We start from the raw sequence: 8,865 nt of genomic DNA on the forward strand, positions 1-8,865 counted from the left end.
CTAAGGACACCTTTCAGAGCAGATTAATATCTGTGTTATTCCAGAAGTTCAAACACTGGAGGTTACATATTAAATCAATGATTTTGAAGCATGGAGGAATGAACATATGGCATAATTGAAGAACAAGAAAAAACTGATAAAGTAAAATAAAGGAGCTCTGTGCTTTTCTGTTCCCACAGCCATGACTATCATATCCAAATGTAACCCACTGCTGTAGTGCAAACTGAGAACTGAGCAGAGAAGCAGAAGAGACACTGGGATTTTCTTGAAACTGGTGAATTCAAGGCTCTCAAAAAGAATGAAGGACTGGAAATTTTTGCCACAGTAGCAACTGTAATCAACACCTACTTTCTTATTACACATAACCAGCAACAGGAACATGAAGTAAGATTTGTCCCTGAATTTTGATCTGTCTTAGTACAGTGTCTGAATGTGCCATATTTTGTTATGTCACACAAATGTATATTTTTTTTTTTTTTTTTTTTTGCTTCTCAAATTTTCTCTCTGGATGTTTTGAGACCTTAAATTTTTAGGGCACGTTTTCTAAATTATTCAGGCTGAAATCACATAAAAATAGAAGATTGGACCATTTTAAAGGCATCTAGAAATCTGAATACCATCTTTATTTATTATCAAATAAGGAACAAATTTGAAGCTCCTTTACTGCATTGTTGTATAAATATTGACTAAAGCATTGCTGTACAAAGAAGCATGTAAGTTATTACTCAGTCCTCTAAAGACAGGGGGAATCTTTCATTCATTTCATTGTATTGCTAGAGCCTTTGAAGTCATTCATTCTAGGAAGAAGAGTCTCCTAGAGATAATTTACTGTATTTGTGCCTTCTGTCCCATGGGCTATAATGCAAGATGAAATGTCAGCTTCTGCTTTCAGTCTTCATTTCTCTTGCATTACTCCATCCACTTTCTCTGAGGTACTCTTCAATGGAATCATTATACTCCAGTTTGGCTCCCTGCAGAAAGCTTGAATGGTATCACTTGCAGTAAAGGCATTGGTTCCTCCACCTGAGGATTCTTCTGTTCATGGAAGTAAATAGTGAAGCCAAGAGAGTATTTGCCTCCACAGTGGAGACACTGCTTTGAGATCCATATGAACTCTCAGGAAGGAGAGGGGCACTGTGCTGGGGGTCTTCATCATCACAGCCAGCTGCTGGACATGGAGAAGGGCCAATGAAATAGAGTTTCTGAATTAGAGATGCAGATGAGTCTTTTTCTGTAAAAAGTCAAGAAGTGTGTCTGTAGACACTTCCATTTACATGTGGCATGCAAGAGTTGGGCAGTTTCTTCTATTAAACAAAGCACTACTAAAACCACGTGCAAGAAAATCATCATGGACACCTCTGCTTCTTTTGAATGGAAGAAGAAAATCTTGGTGGAAACACAAAAGGATGCCCAACACTCGCTTAATGCTCTGCCACTCTGTTGCTGTACATTGTATTGACTTTTGGCTTGTCACATACTGGAAATGTAAAGCTCATGAAATGTTTGTCTTCCATACCCTGGAGCACAGGCACCTTTGGGGGAAACCTGGTGGCTGTTTGAAACTATGATTACAGATATGGATAATCTCTGTTTTATTTTCAATTAAAGTAGTGAGTACCCTTGGCATAAGAAAGAAGTATCCCATTTGTGGATTGGATTCACAAGTGTATGTGTGTAACCCAGCTGACAAACCATGGATGTGTCTCCTCAGCAAACCTGTCAGCAGGACAGATGGTGTAAGCTCCCTTTAGGTTAAAAAAAGTCATTAAAATGGCCTTCTCATGCTCTTCTTGTGCACAGATGTGATTTTATGACTGAGTGCTCAAAAATGCACAAGGTGTTGGCCTGTAGATGAAGGTCCTTGTTTCCTAAAGGTGTTAATACAGAAACCAAACATTTGTGACATTTCTAAAGGGGTCTGTGGCAAAGTGGGGACATCTCCTCCCTGGCAGGCAGGGGCAGTGCTTTGCTTCTTAATAGTTACAAGCATGACTGAAAAGGTACTGTTCAAGGGAGCATGAGGAATTATATTTTTGGCAATGACAGCCACTGACTGCTACAGGAAAGGTTCAGGCCCCTCCAGAGGGCTGGCTTTTTTTTTTCCTTTGAAGAGGGAAGAATCCACAGTGCTGCATTATATGGCCCAGGCTGTGGGATCTTCTGCCCATGGCTCTTACTCTGACTCTCCTGTGCCTCTGTTAACCATGTTAAACAGTCATGTTGTACCTGTTTTGTGTTCAGGGATTTCTACCTGTAAGTACATAGGATCCCATTGTTGGTCAAAAATCCTTGGTCCTTCTTCCACAGTAGAGGGGAATCAATGATTACCATACCTATGACCTTCCCCTCAAGAGAAGTGTAAAATTTGTCCATGTGCATGGGAAAAACAATCTTCTGCACTGAGAGAGCAGAGAAAGACAGATAGAGAAAAAAGATAAAAGAAAAGCAGAAGGATACCGTGACTGGGTATGGAGTAAACTCAGCAATAACACCTTCTAAAAAGGAAGTAGGTACTATCTGAAGGAGTTCAGTGCCCCCATTTCTTGCCTCTCTGGAGCCTGGACTTGGCAGATGCCTTCTGCAATGCCAATTTGCAACCTCATTTTCCTGCCATGGCCGGCCAGGGCTTGGGACCATGTCCCAGCACAGTGCCTACACTGCAAACACCCCTCTACGATGGCACACAGCTGCTTTAGCATTCTCCTGAACTGTTTTCCAGGGCAGAGTAAGTGTTTTCCATGTCTTAATTGGTAAGCTTATAATATTTTACATATGTAATGTATGTGTATATATATATATATATATATATATATATATATATATATATATATTAATAATAATTTTTTTCCTCTGGAATATTTCAGCATCCTCCTTTTGAAATAGTTTATTTGGGATCAATTCTCTGTCCCTGGACAAATGGAATTTTTTTTTTTTCTGTTCTTTCAGTGACTATATTGTTATCCTATTCTGTTCTAGTTCTTATACCACTGTTACTCCTGAAGGTACCAGTACCTCCAGTACCAGCTAACTGTGAGTGCCCTTACTGAGCTCAGAGACCAAATGTAAAGTGGAATTAAAGAGTGCTATGACACATACTCAACTTCAGCTCAGGGTATTCTCTGTCTTTCCCTCTCAGCAGCTTCTCACCCTGTCCTTGTCCCCCCAGAAAGGTGTAAGTCCTCAGTGAGGCTAACTGAACTCTGCAGATATGGAGCCCTGGAGACTGAGCTCACAGTTAGAGCAGGGCTTTGTTCTCAGGAGCTGTCAGTGTGAGGTCATGCCATGTTACAGCAAGAAGGTTCATGATACCACCTTAACAGGAGAAAACAATGTAGCCCTGAGCTGTGTTTCAAGAGATAAAAGAAGTGGAACAACTAGGGGAAGATCCATCAAATAAGATGAAAGAACATCACCAAGAAAAAAAAGAAGGAATGAAAAAACCCCTGTGATGTACTAGTCTATGAAGCACAAAGGTAACAATGAAAGTAGTAACTTCAGAGAGTGCTATTCCTTGTTCAGGCCTGCCTTTGATCTTTCTTTTTGATTCCCACAAGGGCATCTTCACAGCCCTTAGATGTGGAATTGCTGGTGCTGAGCCTTCCCCCGTGGGATGGCCGAGCAGCCCTCCCTGCCCCTGTGATGTACTTTTGCTGTGGCACGAGTGCACCGTGCAGCCCCTGAGCATCCACGAGAGCCATGCATGGGAGCACAGGTGCTGCTGAGGCTCACAAAGGAGGCGGCTGCCCTGGCCCAGCTCCAGGGCAGAGGTGGTTTGTGAGCTGTTTCCCTTTCCCGTGCCACCGTGCCATTGCTGCAGGCTGGTCAGAGTGTCTTCTAGGCTTCTTTTCCCAGGACAAGCTCATGTGCATCTTCACAGACCTCCCCTGTTCTACCTGCAGCGGGGCTCCCCCGGGAGCATCTGCACCTACTGAGGAGGCAGGCCCAGAGCTCTGTCCTTTTGGAGAAACAGCCTCTGTGATTGTTTCCCATACGGTTTCAGAAAGACAGGAAGAGGCCAGAATAACCCTCAAAACTGAAAAGGTAGTATTCTTCATGGCTTCTGCTGTTTCCTCCTTGCTTGCTGTCTACTGGTGAGAAGGACTCGGCGAGTTTGTCATTCCAGGCTGCAAAGGAAGCCACCCTGACTGTGCTGGGAAGTGAGCACCTCCTGTACCATGACACCAGTGCATGGGGCACTTGAGCTTCCTCTGAGCAAGCAAAGAAGTAAGAGCAAAACCAGGATTATTCTGCAAACCTTGCAAACCAGTGTTTGATTAATTTCAGACAGTTTTAATTAAGAAGTATTCTCTCCTCGGTTAATTATGTGTTTTATGGGAAGTGGATATGGTTATCTGAAATCAAGCGAGGGATGGTGTTTCTGTAATCTCATCAATACAGGGTATATCACCACTGGGAAGTAAGACAGTGTTAACAAATAACCAGAAACACTCCCCCTTCCCCCTCCCCCCTGACACTAATAGATCCAGCTTAAATTAATATTTGAATTTGCTTCAGTTTGCTACATATTGTGATGTACCATCTTCTGTATTAAATGCTATCTGTCTTTCTGTTGATTACATTTTAGTTTTACTGTAATGCTCTGTGTGGAAAAGAGGATTATTCTGAAATAAGGTAGGGTTCAAGCTTGAAATGTCTGGAGCTGATGTGCTTTTAGATGCATTATTTCTAAAGCAAAACATTCAACTTGCAGTCTCTAAAAGTTTCTCTCTTTTTTTAACCTAAAGAGTGATTGGTCTTTCCTTCCTTTGGTGATCAGGATCTTTTACAATAGCTCATGAAGGCATTCAGATACTAGACCATTTGAGGAAAGGATAATAATAGATGTGCTCTTTAACTGCAGCAAATGTATATGTACAAGTGGATGCTGCTAGTGACTTCATTATGATACAGAATCATGAAAACAAAAATTTTTGGCCCTGTAAGTCTTCAAGTTGACAGACAAAGATAATGCAACAGGTGAATGACAGAAATTAAACAGGACAGTATAGGAGGTCTACAGCAAATAAAATGTGATCACCAGGACAGCAGGAATCACATGGACCACTGCCTGCTTATTTTCCCTAGACTCTATAAATATCCTTCTGCGACAAATGCAGACTGTAGAAAACTGCAAATGTCCACTTTTATGGCTTTGAATCTTAGCCATGAATTGAATAATTTACATTACTAAGAGTGAAATGGTGCAAAGCTGTTTGAACATTGAAGGTAAATTGAAGTCTTTTAATGGAGATATTTTGCAAAGGAAAGGTGTGGGAAAGTCAAGGAAGACACAGAATAACCTCAAGGGTGATATGCCTAAGCTTCACTGAATAAACAACAGAATGATTTGATATCCTTCCCAATAAGCTTTACAAATATTCCTGCACTGTCTGAACGTATTTCATCCTAGCAAGCTAACAGGGTGTCAGAAGTGGCAGCATTCATACCAAGACTCCACTCTGCCCTGCTCCCCAGTTGAGTGCAGGGATAGTAAATTTCACAGCATCTTTAATCTTTGTCTCAAGTCTAAATAACTTCACATGGGCTTTAAAAAAAAAAAAAAAAAAAAAAAAGTCCTTGCCTTCTTGCAGGTTTAATCTCAGTGCTGATGCCTGTTGATGGTTCAAACACTCAGTCCCCTATTTTTAAGTAATTTAACTGGTTCAATAACTGTCTTAGCTTTTGCTTTGATAGTTAAATCAATTCTTAGGAAAGAAAATAACCTTGTCAGTGAATCATAGCCAAAGGTCTACCTTTCCTTAGAGCCAGTTGCAGATTATAGAAAATAAATTTACTCTGAACTTCCTTCAAATGAAAGGGACTGAAGAGGCCAAATGCAAGAACTGCAAACCAGCAGCAGTGAGGGGTTAGTTAGTTGCCCTCATGATACCACAGATGGCCATAGACAGTTGTATCTCTGCTGTTTGCAAGGAGTGGCTACCATCACCACACCTGTCCATTACTGTATCTTTGCAAGAAAAGCACAAATGAACTAATGTAAGACAACTGTCATGAAAAATTAAAATGTTTAGAGAGCTCTTAGACCTGAGCTGGAAGTACTTCCCCAGGAGAAACATCCATGGGGTTTGAATCCATGGAAGGACCTCAGCAGTGGGAAATGCATTTGTGTCCTGCACAGCACTTGATGGACATCCAGTAGCCCTGGGGTCTGATTTATAAGGAAATGGTATAGCCTCTACCTCTCTCTCTTTCCTACACTGCACAATAATCATGGCTTTTGTTTTTTTCCTAAAAATCTGGTTTATCATGAGATACCAGGGGAGGTGTGTGAGGGGGTGCCAGAAGGATACCTCTGGATGAAATTTCTATTGCATTGATTCTTGGTATTGCAGGGCATTGGGCTTAAGGACCTAATTGTAGGGACAAACTGAGCCAGAAATGTAATACTGGGAAAGAAACCCATGTCCTCTAAAATAAGACATATTAGTCACTTAGGTCAGAGTGAAGTCAAGACAACAGAATAAGATTTTAAACCTCTTCTGTTGACATTTTTTTCTGCCAGCTACTAAATCTCTTCATGCTTCATTTTCTTAGTTTAATAGAAGATATTGTATCAAAATTTTAACTTCCTCTGAAAATGTTTTCAATTTTCCTTTATTTCGGGGGACAGAGATTGACAACTTATTTCTTTCCTTCACAACTGAATGAACTATAAAGTTTCTATAAAGGTAAATTTCTATGGTTGCCTTTCTTGGTCTCCTGAATTTTTCACAGATTAACAAAAAGACGTTTTGTAACTTTGTCTTGTTTGCAAAGTGTAAGATAGTTACACAGTGGAGAAATAAAAAAAAACATGGAACACAGAATTAGAAGGAAAACACAAGAACAGTTTCAACAATCACCTTGATTAATGAGACACTCTGAAAATAAAGTTTTTCCAAGACTAAGGAGAAAAGTTGGATTCTACCACTGGAAATATTCTTTTCATGATTTCTTCTGTATGTGCAAGTATATACAAGTCTGAAGTCATAATTTGGGCCATACTTTTCCAACTGGAGTAGCCTTTTCTGAAATGAGCCCTACATTATAGCCAAGAGTTGTATATACTTACTAAGCATTTGAGCTGCATTATTTGCTTTTAAATGAAGATGTATTTTAACTTGCTGCTTCCAATTAGAATAACAATAAACATTTTCCCTAATGATGATGACATGCAATAGTGGTAAATTGGAAATGCAAAAGCTTTTTCTGTTGGTACAGTATAAGTTACAGTGTCATTAAATATATAATCAGCCATTTATTGCTTGTGTTATTTTTGAGGCACTTAAATGAAAAGTTGATTTGTCTCTTATTAGACCTCAATAAATGTTCCTTTAATAGTCATAGGGTGTTTTAATGCTTTACAGAATCATTGTCATTAAATTGAATGCAGGACATTGGACTTAAATAAAAGAGAAATGGAAAAACTCAATAAATCAGGACAATAAAAGCTTTTCTTTGTGCTGTTTGAATTGTGCTGAAATGGATCTGTCTCTTAAACTGCCTTACAAAGGCCAAAGTAGCTTAATTGCTTTAGGGCTTGATTATGCTGCATGAGTCAGCTGTGAGACTGTGGCAGTAAAAGACACATTTCACCACAGAAACTTGAGGATGAATTTTGCTGCTGTATTGGTAGACTTCCCTCAGAAACAAAGGTCAGGTGAGAGAAATATACTGCAATGACTTCTGCATTATGGGAAACTTTCTTCAATATCAGGGACATGTGGAGAATGCAGAAGGCACAACACTTGGGGATAATTCCTTGCCCTTTTGTATTGATTTTCTTCAGCTCCTATGGGCTACTCTGGCATTCAGTGCCAAGACATGAAATGGCTCATAAGCACTTCATGAGATATATCTTATGAGGTATATAAACTATATATATATGATATGACATATATCTTAAACATATTGGTCAACATTATCCTGAAAAGCAGACATTGACCCTAATAGTTGTGTCCTAAACATCTCAGAAGTGTTATCTTTGCATGAATGTCTTCAGTGTAAACTTATTCCTGAATTTGTCTATGCATTTGATTTAAAAAATAGTAGGTTGTTTTAAATCATACTTTCTTGGCCAGCTCAGTTATCCAGATGAAAAGTAGACTTTTATGATGCAAATTATTAATGCTCAGTCTTTTCAGGGTTTGACAGCTCTGGCTCAAACAAGGATATAGAGACCTGATCCATTGTGAAATGAGCTAATTTACATAATGAGCTTGAGCCAGGGAGATAAGGATAGTGTAACAATCCAAGATTATTTGAATACAAGACTCGAAGCCACTTGGAGCTGCTTCACCTCTCCAGGTACTTTGTGAGCTGCCTAAGATGGCATTGTGCATCAAAAGCCCTTCACACATCCTGCTGCTCTGAAATATCTGTGGCTTCTTTTATTAGTTAAGTTAGAAATCTCTAAACTTGAAAGTCCTCTTTTCTTGGTAGCCACCCAGCATTCAAACAGCTACAGGTGAGGACACGTGAAGCCCTTGTTTTCCTACTTTCCCCTCTATTATTTGGTATTTAATTGGTCAGCATAATTTGTTTCTCATGGATGCAAATGGGAGGACAAATATAAAAAGGACCCAGTAGGCATGGCAACAGGAAATATTTCATTTAGTCACAGAGCATGTATGTAAGGATGGGCAGTGGGAGCTTTCCTAGAATGGCTGCCAATTCACTTTGTAAATAGAGAAATAAATACAGAGGCATAAAAATCCCTGAGTGATGGCATGTCCCTTTGCAACTGGTTTAGCTTCAAATACGAACTGTCTATCATGTCTAGGTATTGTTTACTTTCTTCTGACCCATTATGTAAATATTGTTCTTAAAAGCGTCCTTTCCCTTACTTTATGATTTAACCTGCTT

The 8,865-nt window shown here is 39.7% G+C and overlaps 2 long non-coding RNA genes across 2 annotated transcripts; one reads left to right on the top strand and one right to left on the bottom strand.

Moving 5' to 3' along the window:
• Positions 1-669: 669 nt before the first annotated feature.
• LOC128810129 (uncharacterized) lies at positions 670-3,198 on the bottom strand. Its single transcript, XR_008437953.1, has 3 exons — positions 3,097-3,198; positions 2,334-2,399; positions 670-2,226 (listed from the first exon to the last, which is right to left on the bottom strand). It is a non-coding gene; the product is annotated as an uncharacterized LOC128810129 (long non-coding RNA).
• A 954-nt stretch (positions 3,199-4,152) lies between these two features.
• On the top strand, positions 4,153-7,438 carry LOC128810094 (uncharacterized). Its single transcript, XR_008437934.1, has 3 exons — positions 4,153-4,224; positions 4,586-4,632; positions 7,368-7,438. It is a non-coding gene; the product is annotated as an uncharacterized LOC128810094 (long non-coding RNA).
• The last annotated feature ends 1,427 nt before the right edge of the window (positions 7,439-8,865 follow it).

Source organism: Vidua macroura, chromosome 7 (genome assembly GCF_024509145.1).
Source record: "Vidua macroura isolate BioBank_ID:100142 chromosome 7, ASM2450914v1, whole genome shotgun sequence".
In the NCBI taxonomy this organism is placed as follows: Eukaryota; Metazoa; Chordata; class Aves; order Passeriformes; family Viduidae; genus Vidua; species Vidua macroura.